Genomic DNA, 16,218 nt, shown 5'->3' on the forward strand with positions numbered 1-16,218 from the left:
TTACCTTGATTCCTGTAGGAGTGTGTGGTCATAGATTTCACTGGATGGGAAAGGAAATGCTTTTTTTTAAAGACAGAATCTCACAACCCAGGCTGGCCTTTGAACTGACTGTGTAGTTCAGGATGACCTTTTTTTTTTTTTTTTTTTTTTCTTTTTTTGGTTTTTCGAGACAGGGTTTCTCTGTGTAGCCCTGGCTGTCCTGGAACTCACTCCGTAGACCAGGCTAGCCTCGAACTCAGAAATCCGCCTGCCTCTGCCTCCCGAGTGCTGGGGTTAAAGGTGGGCGCCACCACTGCCCAGCAGTCTTAAAGTTTTAATACTCCTGCCTCTACCACCCTAGTGCCAGTTGATCGTACCCACCACCATACCCAGTTTATGTGCTGTAGTGATCAAACCCAGGTCTTCATGTATGATAGACAAGTAAGTAGTCTACCTACCGAGCTGCATCCCTAGGCCCCAGAGTGTCCATTCAAATATGCAGTACTGCAAAAGAGTTGCTGACTTTATTTTCAGTGTATCTTCCATGACCAGAACACTCCTCCCTCCCCCTCCCCCCTCTCGCCCTCCTGCCCTCCCAGTGCTTCTTATCCACTAGGTAACCTTGTGCATGCTTAGTAAGCTATGAGCTACATCCTTAAGTCTTCCCCCTTATTTTAATCTTAATGCATAAGAGAATGTCAAGTAGTGTGTTTGTTAGGCATCCCGAGAACTAGGATCTATTTTTGTTTCTCTTAGGAATCGTTAATTTTATTATACTGAAGGGCATCTTCATGCAATATACAGTGTACTTGGAGCATTCCCCCCTCACACACAACCACCACCCTCCTCCACTTCACTCCCAGTAGTTTTCTTCGTTCCTCTAGATCAGTGGTCCTCAACCTTCCTAATGCTGTGACCCTTTAATACAATTCCTCATGTTGTGATGACCCCTAACCATAAAATTGTTCCCATTGCTACTTCATAACTGTAGTTTTGCTACTGTTATGAATAGTAATATAAATATCTGTTTTCTGATACTATTAGGCAACCCCTGTGAAAGGGTCCTTCAACCTGCCACTCTCAAAGGGGTCAGGACCCAAGGTGGAGAACTGCTGCTCTAGACAGTGTCTCACCTCCTCTCACGTCATCTCTATTTAAGAGAAGATGTGAGATCTGGTTTTCCTGAGATTTAGTGTGTGCTGTATGACAGTCTTTGATCCAATTTTCCATTAAGTGATGCAACCTCATTCTTTAAATGTAATCGTATTTGTGAATGTTATGTGTTAGTATAGTGTGTCCCTGTGAGTGTGTACATACTGCATTTGTGTATAGGACAGAGTATTAACGTGCTGTGTGTTCTTTATTGCTCTCCACCTTTTTGCTTTGAGATGGGCTCTCTTACTGAACTGGAAGCTCACTGTTTTGGCTAGGATGTTGACCAGCCAATGTCTCTGCACCCAGTGTTAGGGTTGTGGGCACTCATGCCTATGTCCAGCTTTTTGTGTGTGTGCTGGAGGGTCCAGTGCAGGTCTTGATGCCCTCAGAGGAGTCACTTTTAACTACTGAGTCATCTCCCTAGCCTTTCACTCTTCATGGTTGCAAAGACCTTATCTTCTCTGTTTATATATAGGCAGGTTTCCCAACTTAGCTGAATTTCCCTGTGATTTGTTGACTTGGAGTTTGGGGTAATACATGGGAGTGGTATAGCTGGGTCATTTAGTAGGTCTTTTGAGTTTGTGGGGGAATCTCCACATTAAATTTCACAGCAGACTTACTTATATTCGAACAGTGGATAAGGACTCCTTTCTGTCCACATCCTCACCATCATTTTGTTCTGGTTTTGTTTTGTTTTTTTGAAGCCAGAACATTTATTTTATGATTGATTGGAATCCTCAAGATGAACTGGGTGCTGCAACAGCTGCCCTCTTGGGTTTAGGTGTTGCTCCTTCAGGGAGTCCGTATCTGAATCTGCGATAGACAATTTTTAGGTGCCTCATCTGCCCAGTGCTGGTAGCGTTCCATCTCTTAGCCTTGGCACTCCAGTTATACTTTCTCTTCTGCTTCACAGGGGAGCCACATTTGCAACAGGTTGGCTTCTGAAGGTGGTAGGCCTTAGAGCCACGCCAGTGGCACAGCATGTATGTGTGTGTATGTGTTATTGTGATGCTTTCCAAAGGATGGCATTCCCTTCTCAATCTTGCTTCCACTACTGAGGCCAAAGAGCATTATAATTTTTTTTTTAATGGCTCTAAAAGACATTAAGAAACATCTAATGGCAAGAAACTGGCCAGGGAGAAAATGAGTTCTGGAAATCCAGGCCTCCCTCTTTGGGACAGGGCACAAACAGGGCACTCCCAGGGCTGTGCCACATCCCTTCTCACTCTGCCTGTTCACCAGCAACCTTTGTGCTCTTCCTGTTTGCAAAATGGACACAGATGAAGAAGTTTTGGAAAACACGAGAAATCACAAAGAAAATAAAGTTGTTCCTGTTAGTTTCTATGTATGTTTATACATCCTCCACGCAGAAATGATAGATCAGGCAAACTCTTATAACAGCTTCACCTTGTAAAGGTTCTTCTATCTCAAATATTTTTTAAAAAAATGTATTTTACATTATTTATTTATACAAATAAAGATTACATGCAAATAAAATTACTGTTTGTATATGTGCGATGGTTTGTATATGCTTGGCCCAGGGAGTGGCACTATTTGGAGGTGTGGCCTTGTTGGAGTAGGTGTGTCACTGTGGGTGTGGGCTTTAAGATCCTCATCCTGGCTGCCTGGAGGTCAGACTTCAACTAGCAGCCTTCAGATGAACATGTAGAACTTTCAGCTTCTGTACCATGCCTGCCTAGATCCTGTCATGCTCCTGTCTTGATGATAATGGACTGAGCCTATGAACCTATAAGCCAACCCCCAATTTAATATTGTCCTTATAATGTTGCCTTGGTCATGGTGTCTGTTCACAGTAGAAAAACCCTAAGATAATATGTATATATTACATGTTTTATCTTCTATGCATGTATATATACATATATGTGTGGGTGTTCTGTGTACATACGTCATTGCCTATATATGAACATGAGAGGACAACTTGTAGAAACTTCTTCCCTCCCAGGATCAAACTCAGATTATCAGGCTTGGCAACAAATGCCTTTAACCACTCACAGAACCATAAGTAAATATTCTTTTTTAAAAAAATTTTTTGAGACAGTGTTTTACTGTCCTACCTGGCCTGAAGCTCTATGATGTAGACCAGATCAGCCCTTAAACTCGCAGTGACCTATTCACCTGCTTTTGCTTTCTGGGTACTTGAATTAAAAGCATGTGCCATCATGATTGGCTACAAAATTAACCATTGTAGAGTATTCTGTCTATGCCAAATTTATGTCATCCTTTATAATTTTATCCTAGCAATACTGACCATTTTTTACTAGATTTGGAATCTATCTCCAGTTGCTAGGCTTGCAGGACAAACACTGATACAGAGTCATTTCATAAGGCCAATGTTTGGTTTGCTTTTTGTTTTAATTTTCACATGTGTGGTGTCAGGTAAGAGGGGTAATGGAGAAGAAATGAAGTTTAATAATCCAAACCTAGGTTTAAACAAAATCACAGTAATTCCCAGTTTCCTGGTGCAGATGAAGTGTGAAAAATGCATTGCAGGAACCTGGGACTGCTCTCTGCTGTCCAGTAAAGCCACTGTTTATACTGGTGCACCTGCATAGAAGTAGTTCTTTAGTTCTTTTGTTTTGCTTTGTTTTCGAGACAGGGTTTCTCTGTGTAGCCCTGGCTGTCCTGGAGCTCACTCTGTAGACCAGGCTGGCCTTGAACTCAAGTTCTTTAGTTCTTTAGAGAGATGGGAACATCTCTCCTTGTCAGTATACCATCAGGCCAGTTCCGTAGTGTCAGTATACCAAACAAGGATCAGCAGCGGTGGCATGATCCAGCAGACATCCAGGCCTCTGACAAATCATCAACAGTGACACCAGAAGTGCTCTGCCGAGCCTTTCTCAATCGAAGTGAAGATCAAATGAAGCTTTGCAAGAAGGCCAGCTATGCAAGAGCTCCTGTCTCTTAAGTCCTAGTTATACTCTCTCCAAACGTCACATGGCCTCCCTTGGGTCTTGCTGCAGCAAAACATCACGTGAGTATGTGTCACCTGACACAGCCAGAAACTCCCACCTCATCTCATTCATACAGCCATCTTTTTTTTTTTTTTCTGCTGAGAGGAAAAGAGGGGCAAATAGGTTTGAGAAAAGGAAGAAAATTACTGATTAGAGAGGAATAAACATGGATGAGGAGAGAGAGCATAGCACATGGCAATAATCCCAGCATCCGAGAAGCTGGGACAGCAGCATCAAAGAGGTGAGGCCAACCTCAGCTACAAACTGAGTGTGCATATTAAGGCCCCCTGGCACATGAGCCACTGGTGCTCATGCCAGACAGATTCCCTCGCCACCAAGCTACACTTTCAAGTCCCTGAGTTCTGAGCTACACTTCATAGCCAAATGAGGCTTAGCATAATAAGATCAACCCTTCACTGTGTCTTGTAGCCTCATGTTGATTCTTCCCAAATATACCAGTTTTCTTAAAGCTGAGGTACTGTCTAATAGAGGACAACAACTTTACAGTTCTGGAAAATATTTTTAGGGAAAAACACTTATAAAAAATTAAGGTGTACAAATCTTAAAATTTCAAATGTTAGCTTCTTAAAAAGTTGTTCCCCTTTCTGAGGGGAGGCAGAGGGGGCATGTATCTGGTTGACAGAGGAGGGGAGGGGAGGGGAGGGGAGGAGAGACTAGAGTGAGAGGAGGGAGGGGAACTCTCATCAGGATGTAATATATGAGAGATGAATAAAAAAAGTTGTTCCCCACATGCAAATCACTGTGCGCCTCATGTTTCTTAAATGACCTAAGTCTGCTGTTTTGTGATTTGTAGTGGTGATTGTTTTGTTTTGAGACATACATGCCAACATGTTTCATGAATACCAACACGAGGTTAAAAGATTATTGCCAAGATTCAAATGCTCATACTTTAACTATCATCTGTAGCACTTTGATGATCCAACAAGGTAGCCACATGAGATTTGTATTTGTATTGCAACGGGAAGGAGTCAGTAGGACCAGACTGCTTGGCTGGGCTTACTTTTGCTATGAAGGCAAATGACGTTATCAATATCTGTAGGCAGTAGGATTACAGGTCAGTCGTTTGACTAGTCTTTAACAATAGAAATGCTTTCTTCTCACACATACATTTGACATGGTGGAATATGGGCAAAGTAGAGTGAGGAACCTACACAGTGTTTTATCTTGGTTTTCCCTCCTCTTTTCTCCAGATATATTCACCGAGCTTTTTGCCATGATCATTGAAAGTGGATGCCAAGATCCACTTTAGGGAAATTTGATCAGAGTTGGCATCCCGGTGGCAAAAGGAAAAGCACAGCCCTTAGAATCAAATGAGTTTGAGTTTGTGCCCTGTCTGTTAGTTACTTGGTGACTCACTCCACATGTTAGTTACATGTGACCATTATAAGTGCCTCTTGTCTTCATGTGGATAGAGCTTGTGACACCAGTTGGGTTATATTGAGTGGCTATATGATGCTGTAACAGTTTCACTCTTGAACGCAGTGTAAAGGGGTGGAATAGACTCAGGAGTTAATAAACTCCACCTAGAATGAGCCAGTTTCCTTACACCTTCATTACAGTGTGCTTATGCAACGAGCAAGTAAGTCATCAGGTGGCTCAAGTCTCTATGGAAGGGAAGTCATGTGATGTGCCTTCTTTAGACGTGTTTACCTAAGTTGTTCTTATCTCTATTTCCTTATCTTCATAATTGTCCTTATCTGTAGCTACTGGGGGTAATAAAGACCCAAAATGGCTCTTTTCTCAAGAATTTCAAGAATTAGTCTTAGCGGCACCTCACCCCTTTGAGAGTCCTTAGGAACCGGGAGACTGCTGCTTGCAGCGCTTGGTACTGCTTTTAATCCGAAGTTCCCTGGAGATTTTTATCTAATCAATTTGTAAATGTTGCAGTGAGGCAGCCGTAGACTCTCTGCCTAAATTACCTTTTATTGCAAGCAGCCTCTGTGCATACAACACAGTTGCTTTTAACTTGTCAATGCTATCAGACTGTGCCAAACGTGCAGAGATTAAAACTTGAAAAATGATTGAGGTTAGAGCTATTTGGACTGCATATGCCAAAGAAAAATGTTTTACCAGAACCCTCCAGAAAATGTGGGTTTTAGAGGCTTTAATCACATGAGCTAATACGCTGTGTAAGAGGGTGTGATGGAGACAGCTCGAGGTCTCATCTCTGATTTTTCAGAAGGTTCAAAATTTGAATCATGATACAACTATGAAAATCTTTTTGTAGAAAATCCAGCTAGAGCCTAAAGGAAGGTGGCATGGCTTCTCTATCCAGTCTGCAATTGAGAAATCTCGGAGTGTGAGATGTGACAGAAATTAGCCTAATACTGTCTCACATCTTTTTAGAGATTTCAGAAAGAAAGAGATTTATCGTTTATTAATTCTCATATGTTGAGCTATTATGCACATCTATGCTCTTACCTTTCAATAATATATTCTCTGTCCCGTAGCAACAGTGATGAAATTAAATGAGAATGTGTCATGATCCTGATACTTCTCCAGAGGCCATCTGTCATGCTTCGTACACGCCGGTAGGCTTCTTCCTCCAGGTGCTGTGTTTGCTTCCTTGAAACCTGCTTTCCTAGGCTCTCGGGGCTTGTACCCACACTTGTGCAGGTCTCCGCTGCGATGCCTGGTCATTCTCTAACATTTCGCCCTGTCCTCTTCTCTGAATGTCTACTGCTTTGTTCCTTCTCACAGCGCTCACTTACTGTCATCTGGCATCATAGCTGGCTTTTTTTCCCTGTCTCCCAAGTATACTGTTGACTTGACAGGGCTAGAATTTTGTCCTGGACACTGAAGAATACTCCACACTTAGGACGATGCTTTGAACGTAACTAACTGTTCACAAGATAATTTTTGAGTGAGTGGGAACGCTAAAGTTAGTTAATAGGAATGGCTTCACGGGCTAACAAAAATTCATTGTGTTTATAGCACTTTTCTTTTGTCTTCAGTCACCTACTGATGCAGCTCTGGGCCTATGAACTACTGTAGCCAGAATGGCAAGATAGCCCCAAAGGTGCAATAGTGACACATATTCTGGCCATAACCAACAGCTGTCTAATTGGACTATAAGGCCTATTCAATAGGAGGGAATTAGTGCCTGGTACTGTACTGCGGCCAAGAACCCATGGCTGGTGAGTCTGTAGAATCTAAGGTAGAGCCTACTGCTGCCGCTTTCCTAAACCAGGATGATTTCTAACTGTGGTCTAAATATTCACCCTTAGCACAGGGAAGTGTAGCTTTCACGCCTATCAAAGAAGGTTTTCTTTGCAGCAGATGGAGATGATTACAAATAGCCAAAACATCAAAATATGAATAGCAACTGAGCATGGGTGCCCTGCCCCAACTCCTACATCTACAGCACAACCCCTACATCCACAGCTCAAGGAACATCCTTGAAGAAGGGGCAGAAAGATTGCAAATGCCAAGGGACCAGAATGTCTTGTCGTGAGACTGTGTCTTATAGACATGGCTTGGAAGACACACCCATGAAATCTCAACCAGCTCTTAAACAAACTGAATAGTGATAACACCAACTAACATGCCAGTGTAAATGTGGAGAATTTCACAAGGATCTACCCCTACAGGGTAGAAGAGCTACAGACAAGTAATGACTGCCCAGAGAGGGAGAATCAGCGCTCCTCAGGAATGGGAGCTCTGATTTGTTATCCAATACCAAGTGGCCAGCCCCAAATTCATATACGGAGGACTGACCCTAAATGGACTTAGCAGGCTGTATTTATATATTCATTAGTATATATAGTATATTTATAGTATACACACACACACACACATACACAAACAAAACAATCACACTTAAAGAAAAAGAGGCTTTGAGTTTTAGAGGGGATGGGAATGTAGGAGGAGTTGGAAGGAGGAAAAGAAGGGGAAATCTCTGTAAATACAGTACACATATATGAAATTAAAAAAATATGTAGGAGCAAAGGTGGAAATCAACAGATGAAGCAAACAGAAGCCACAACAATCAGGTGTTGATGTGCTCTTGCGTGATAAAAAGGGACTTAAAACCAAAACAAGGCAGCAGAGATCAGGAGGGGGACTGCAGGATAAGAAAGGAGCAAATCTCTGAGAACATAACTATTTCGAGAGCCTTCAAGTTGGCAGATGACGCTCAGGTACCATCTGCCAGAGGCAAAACTCCGTGTTCCGTCTATTGACAACTTGTAATACAAGCCCCCCTTTGCCTGATGCAGTCACTCAGCCCCTTCTACAGCAGTCCTCCCTGTTCGAGCGCTGCAGATCCAGGAGATGTGCTCCTCCGCAGAGAGCGGCTGAGATTACTGTGGGTGCGAAAAGAGGCACCAGATTGTAAATCTTGGAATCAAAGTTACTGAGTCTGCCTTTTAGCAATTACTTGATTGTTCTGGATGTTTAATTTCTTCTTTTGTAAAAATGAGACTAATAATACTCACTTAGCGGAGGTTTCGTGAAGATTAAATAACGTAACAAATGTGAAGATGCCCTTCAGGATGAAACGGGTCCTCCGTCAATGCTACCTTTCCCATAGGATAATTAAGTATTTTATCTTCTTATTTTTCTTCCCCTGACTTTCTCCAGGCAGGCCTTGATTATTATTTTCTTTCTCTGTTTCCATGTTTACAACAATCGTTCCTTTGTCCGTCCAGTTTTAGGTAGAGAGGGAGTGTCCACAAGCTGGCAGCCCATGACCCAACGGTGTGTCACCGTCCAGCTTCACCCCAAGGAGTCCATCTTTCTTGTGTTCTATTCCTCATTCAGCAAGTAATAGACCATTTTCCATTTGCCATATATTCTCTAATGGTGTTAATTCTAGATGGGTCTGTCCTGTGCTATTGATTATTTCAGGCTAGAGCTGTCTTAGCGGCTTATACCATTTCCTATGTTTCTCAGCAACAGGGTGAGAGATGGCACAACGAAGAGTCAACGCTTCTCTGCCAATTGCCAACTCTGTGAGCTTGATCGGGCTATATCACTCTTTACATTTTGGATTCCTTGACTATAACTGCAGCATAATAAGAACTATGTAGTCTTGAGGATCAAAATAAATATGACACGCCTGTGAAACATCTTGTACTGTGTGTTCCCCTAAGTCAGTGGTTCTCAACCGGTATGTTACAACTGCTTTGGGGGTTGAATGGCCCTTTCCCAGGGGATGTACACCAGATGTCATACATATTAGATGTCATGCATATCAGATATTTACATTATGATTTATAACAGATGCAAAATTACAGTTATGAAGCAGCAATGACATGATTTTATGATTGGGAGTCACCATGATGTGCGTAACGGTATTAAAGAGTCTCAGCATTAGAGACCTTTTGATTGTTGAGAGCTGAGAACCCTTGCCATAAGTGTGTAGTGAGTAGTAGCTACCAGTTTGATTATTTCTTATCGGTAGTAATTGCTGTATGGCCTACTGTTGGGGGTAATTGTATTCATTTCCAAATGCTGCTTGTCTTAGTTAGGGTTGTACTACTGTGAACAGACACCATGACCAAGGCAATGCTTATAAGGACAATATTTAATTGTAGACAGGTCACCTTTGTGATTGAGGGGTTAGTATCTGGGTTGGGTGTTTACCTTTCTTTGGTAGAGTACAGAATACCTTCTAGTACCATGAACATGAGTTAGTAGGTGTTTTAGTCACTGTTTCATTGCTGTGAGGAGACACCATGACCAAGACAACTCTTATAAAAGAAAGCATTTATTTGGGGGCTTGTTTACAGTTTCTCAGTTCAGTCAATTATCATCACAGCAGGTAGCCTAGCAGCATGCATAGTGTTGGAGCAGTAACTGAGAGCTATATCCTTAGCCACAAGCTGAGAATGAAAAAGAAAGACACAGGCTAGTGTGTGGGCTCTTAAAAACCTCAAAGGCCACTCCCAGTGACACAACAAAGCCACATCTCCTCATCCCTCTAATCCTTTCAAATAGTGCCACTCTCTGGTGACAAATATATGAACCGATGGGGGCCATTCTTATTCAAACCATCACTGTAGGGGCGAAGGCTCTACTTAGGTACCACCAACACAGATGTCAGGATCCTTACTCAGCTTCTAGGTCACTTCTACTGTATTAAGCAATATAATCAAAGGTTCTAGGAATCTGCATGTGAATATCTTCTGGGATCATTTATTGTGCCTGCCATACCAACATTGTAAAACTCATGTGACCGAGGAGACGGCTCAGTGGGTAAAGCATTTGCTTTGTAAGCCTGACGATTTGAGCTTGAATGCCTGGAACTACCATAGGCAGGGGTTGGTAGCATTTCTCAATATACCCTTAACTGGGCGACGGGGCAGGGGGACATAGGAGAATCTCTGGGAGGCCACTGGGCTGGTTAGGGTTTGTTTGTTTGTTTGCTTCCATATTGACACAAACTAGGGTCATCTGGAAAGTGGGAACCTCAGTGGAGAAAATGCCCCCATTAAATTGGCCTGGGTGTGTGCCTATGGGGCATTTTCTCAATTAATGATTGACGTGGAAAAGCTTACCCTACTACAGGTGATGCTACCCCGCAGCAGGTGATCCTGAGTTTTATAAGAAAACAAATTGAGCAAGCCATGCCAAATTGGTAAGCAGCATTTCCTGCCTCGTCTCTGGTTCCTTTCCTGTCTCCAGGCTCCTGTCTTGAGCTCCTGCCCTGGCTTTCTGTAATAACAGACTGCGATTGCAATGTATAAGCCAAATAAACTCTTTCCTCCCCAGTTGCTTTGGGTCATGGTGTTTAATCCCATGCAAACCATGACACTAATGCAGTCCAGCTAGCCTGGCATATGGAGTAGAGAACAATAAGAGACTAGACTCTGTCCCAAATAAGGTGAGGACCAATACTTGAGTTGTCCTCTAACCTCCACGTGGCACCAGAACAGATGTGCACAAACACACACAAATGAAGACAGATACAAACAAACAGACAGACAGACACACACACACACACACTATGGACAATCACAAAATAAACAAAGCGCTCACTTGTCTATTGAACAACTACTCCTACTTACCCATTTTTGGGGCAGTTCTTGCTTTATTATTATTTTTTTTTAATTTATTTTGTTTTGTTTTTAAGACAGGGTTTCTCTGTGTAGCCCTGACTGTCCTGGGACTCACTCAGTAGACCAGGCTGACCTTGAACTCAGAGATCCATCTGCCTTAGACTCCTGAATGCTGGGATTTAATGCATGCATCTGGCCTTGCTTTTATTTGAAACACAAAATGTCTGACCGGGGCATGGCATTAACATGCTATGAGGAATCTGAAGCAGGAGGAGCACAAGCTTAAGGCTGATCTGGGCAACTTGTTGATGTCTTGTCTCAAAATAAGATAGAAAAGGCAATGGGCTGGTGAACAGAGTTAAGAGCAATGACTGTTCTTCCAGAAGACCTGAGTTCAATTCCAGAACCTAGGGAACTGACACCTCTTACCTCCAAGTGTGTGCAGGCATGCACATGGTGCACATATAGACATGCAGGCAAAACACACTATACATATAATAATAGAATTACATTTAAAATATAATTTGAACTTAAAAGGCAAGGCCTATAGGTACCCATGTGAAGCTCTGGGCTTAGACTCTAATACTGAAAGATAATATTTGACTTTCATGCTGTTTTTCCACCTAGTAAAAAAAATAGTGAGTAGTGGATCAATTTTATGATAGTACTTCTAAAATGTAAAGGGGAGATGATAAGATCTCCCATTTAATAGTTATCCCAATTTTAGTGATCTTTTGAATGGTAGAGAAAAGCAAAATTTAGGGAAGGACAACAAACCAGAAACAGTGTCCCAGGTGCCTGGTTGTGTCCAGTAATTTTTCTGAACCTTGTATTTCCTACATAATATTCTCCTTGTCTCCCTTGGACCCAAACTTCTTTTCTCTTCCACAGTTCTCTTATGGGACCATCAAGAAGTTAGCTAATACACTGGGGAAGGGAAGGGGCTCTGAAGCTCTCCTCCTGTCTAGTACCAGACAATATGACACTCTTTAATTGTCTTGGCACTTTCTGTCACTATCTAGATTTGTTTGTACTTTGTCTATTTTAGTTCAGAAAGGGCTGTTATGGATGAACCAGCCATTTCCCCCCCAGTTTTTTGTTTATTTGGTTTTGAGACAGGGTCTCTCGATGTAGCCCTGGCTGGAACTCACTATGTAAACCAGGCTGAACTCAAACTCATAGAGATCTGCAGACCTCTGCCTCCCTAGTGTTGGGATTAAAGACAAGTGCTACCCCTTCTAGCCAAATAGGCTTTAAGATGCAGGAAGAGTGTTAGCTGCCCTCTTACCTATCCACTGTCCCCAAGGTGGAATCTCTATGAGTCACCTGGTTTGTAGAGCACATGAGCTCATTCTCCGAAGAGTCCACTGACACCCAGTAAATATTCTCTGGCCGCCCATTGTGGGAAAGGTAAGTATGGCTGTGCAGGAAGTAGGGCAGGGATTGACACCTCTTGAGCTCTGTGTGTGTATGTTCTGCCTGTGAAGTCTAAGTCGTTACACTCAGAGGCTTTAAATGTGGAAGACGGGTTTATCTGCACCAGTTCCATCTGTGCCTAAAAGAGTCTAAGGCTGAGCTCAAGTGTAATGGGAATGATTTGGAGCCCATCAAAATCAATTTCCTCTCAGTGATTGTGGAGACAGTGGTGACAGGTACACCGTATAAACTTCCATCTTCTCATTAGACTTCCCCGAGTACCAACTATGTCCTTAAGCATATGCACACGAATGTAGCAGAAGGCAGTATGTGGCTAACGCAAGTGGGGGGAGCAAACCTATCACGCCAAAACAAGGTAAAGAAACTATTCTGGGATAGTCCCACAGTGCACCAAAGAATTGTAGCTGCACACATTGTGTTCAGGTTGAATCCCAAAGCAGAACTGTTGAGTGTTTTTGAAAAGTAATTTATTACAGTTTTTAAGGGCGATAAGAGGAACTGGGGCAATCAGGTCCAGAAAGGAGCCCAGGGATCAGAAATAATAACAGTCTCTTGCCTCTGCCCTGAAATGCTAGCTAGCCTGGTCGGTGAGCGGGAACTGGCAAGGGGATTCTGGGAGGCCACGTGTATCCAGCTGTTACTGAAGGAAACTGCTGGAGAAGGCTTTCTAAGGTTCCTCTGTGCCTGGTCAGCCGGGCCAGCTGTTGAGACCAGCTGATGTGGGGACAGAAGAGGGCGGAGATCAGGGGGAACCTGTTTGCAGCTCTGTCTATTTCTATTGGTCATCACGTGGATGAAGACTTTAATCCTCTAGAACTCACTCTTGTGAGTTTTTCTTTGGGTCAGTGTGAATGCAGGAAAGATCCTAGGAAATATGTCCCTGCTTAGTCAAGTTAGCAGCGTTCAAAACCATCGCCTTCAAAAGCACGGGAAATTTGCATAGGTATGAGTAAACACGGGCTGGTTAATATGGGCTGTGAGCAAAGGCTTGGAGGTAGGAATTAGCTTTTATGAAATTAGTGTTTATGAAAATGTGGGTAGATCAGCCTCGGGGCAAGGAAGGGTTCATGCCAGGAACAGCCTCGGAGCAGGGAAGGGTTCACTCCAGGAGACAGAGGAAGATGAGGTTGGAAACAAAGACTGGAGTCATTATTTAATTAACTTATTAACTTATTCAACCATTGCTTATTGAATGCATAATTCTATCAGGTTCTGTACTTGGTGCTGGGGGATATTGATGAAAGGACCACATTTTGAAAGGCTTTGAGTGTTACACTAAATATTTTTCACAGAGATTTAGTTTATCTGATGGGAAGTAGTTGATGCTCTCATTTAGAACAGCTGGTCAGCTGAGTTTGCGCATTAATTCCACTGACATTTACATTTCTTTCTGGGTGAGCTTCTCCAGGCACCCAACCATGCTCTTCTCAGACCATCAAACGTGGCTGCATCTCATGCAATTGGCCAGAGTGGAAATACTGAGTCACTCCTAGAACCACTCGTGCGCACATTTTACTATATACTATGGGATCTTTGTTTCAAACTCAAAGTCCTTTATTAGACACTTAAGTGCACTACAGAAAATGTAGATTCAATTGTTTAAGGCCCAAATGCTTGCTGAAACAAATCTTACTTCAGTGTTCGGTAAAAAATATTGATGCATAATTCATCGTTGTTTATCTAGGATAATATGTGAGTCCCCTGCTAGTAAATGGTCACGCTGCTTAGCGCTGTGTCTAATGCATTGCATGAACACTCCCATTTAACCCTTGCAAAGCCTCAGAAGGCTTCATTGTTTGGGTAAGGCTTCATGAGACTAAATGCTTTCCCCCAGGATATTAAAGCTAGTAAGAAACCAAACGACGAATCTCTCCTTTAACCAGTCCACGGTTAGCTCCTCTGCGGTCTGGTAACAGGTGACTTAGAGAGTCCTACAGATGGTTCCGAGGAATATTTGATAGGCAGGGAGGGTGTCAGAAAGAGAGCACCGAGTATTACTAGGTACCGCCAGCAGTAAGACATCTGTGCAAAGAAATCTGCAGAGAGCAAAGGGAATCTCTGAGGTCTCTGGGCTGCAATCCAAGGGTGCCAGCTGGCATATGGGCACTTTCTCTAGATCCCACGAAGCAGCACCTGCAAGGCAACCCCTCTTGGGATACTGGAGGTTGCGTGTGTGTGTGTGTGTGTGTGTGTGTGTGTGTGTGTGTGTTCCTTCTTCAAAACCAACACTCAGACTTGTTGCTGCTTGCTGTGGCTGTCCTGTTATTTCTGCTGAACAAGCAACCTTATTAGGACCTCCTTGCATGCACTTGTGCATGTGATTCAAGAAAGTGCAACAAAATAAACACTGAAAGGCTGGCAAGGTGGCTCAGCCACCAAACCTAAATAACCCCAGTTTGATCTCTGGGACCCACATTGTGAAGGAGAGACCCGTCTCCTGGAATTTGTCCTCTGACTTCTACATGCACATATCTGTACACATAAATACTAAGTAAGTGTAATAAAATATTTTAATAAGAGGATCCAAAGGACTAGGGAGATGGCTCAGTGATTAAGAACATGTGCTACTCTTACAGAAGACCCCGGTTGGAGTCTCTGCACACAACTGCCTATAGTTTCATGTGATTTAATGTCTTCCTCCAGTTTCCTCAAGGCCTGCATGCATGTATGAAAGCACACACACACACACACACACACACACGCACATGCACACGAACATGCACACTCACACATAAAAAAAAATACAATTATCAGAACCCAAACCAGGATACATCTTTTCAAGGGCTTCCCAAGATTAATAGCATTTGCTTCTTTTCATCTCTGTTTTACCAGGTCCCACTGGTCTTGTTCAAACTGAAGTATTTGAGCTTGATAGATTCTTTGTCATCTATCTATCTATCTATCTATCTGAGGAGAATTTGTGAGAGTCCGTCTTTGCCTTCTACTGTGTGGATTCTGAGGACTGGCACGAGGAAATCAGGCTGGGCAGCAAACACCTTTACTACTGAGCCACCTTGTTAACTCTTGATGGACACAAGTGTGTGGGTGTGTGCGTGCGCGCGCGTGCGCTCGTGTGTGCCTGCTACAGGGTGTATGTGGAAGCTAGAGGAGAATTTGTGGGAGCCAGTTCTCTCCTTCCACCATGTTGGTCCTGGGTGGTTAGACTTGCAGGGTACTTTCCTACCTATCATCCGCTGAGCCGTGGCACCAATTCCCTGTTTGGACTGCTTATCTCTTGGTGTGGAGGACACTATCTTCACCTCACTGTAGACTGTTCTTAGCTTTGACATTCATGTGCAGGTTGTTCCTGGGTCCTCATGACAGTTCTGTAAATCAGGCAAGACTGAGTGGGTCGGGAAGGAAGACATCTGCTCAGCAAGTTGATGGCAGAACCCAGAATAATGTGTGCTTTGTCTGCCCTCCCTTGTCACTGATGCTGGTCTTCGGAAGGGCAGCCGCATGGCTACGAGTCAGGGTTTTCACATGCTGACGTCCTGCTTTCTCTTGAGCACATTTTGATCAGTTTTGGTGTGAAGACTATGTGAGATGGTGCTGTCCCTGCAGAAAGGTATATAGGAATCTTAAAGCGCCCAGGCCTGTGAGCCATGGGCTGCCTGCTCTACAGCGCAGCCTCTCCAAACCAAAAGTGACAA

At 43.2% G+C, this 16,218-nt stretch overlaps 1 pseudogene; it reads right to left on the reverse strand.

Moving 5' to 3' along the window:
• Positions 1-1,871: 1,871 nt before the first annotated feature.
• On the reverse strand, positions 1,872-2,169 carry LOC147004251 (large ribosomal subunit protein eL37-like; annotated as a pseudogene).
• Positions 2,170-16,218: the final 14,049 nt, after the last annotated feature.

The sequence above is a fragment of the Mus caroli genome, unplaced genomic scaffold, assembly GCF_978045245.1.
Source record: "Mus caroli unplaced genomic scaffold, Mus_caroli_1 scaffold_6, whole genome shotgun sequence".
In the NCBI taxonomy this organism is placed as follows: Eukaryota; Metazoa; Chordata; class Mammalia; order Rodentia; family Muridae; genus Mus; species Mus caroli.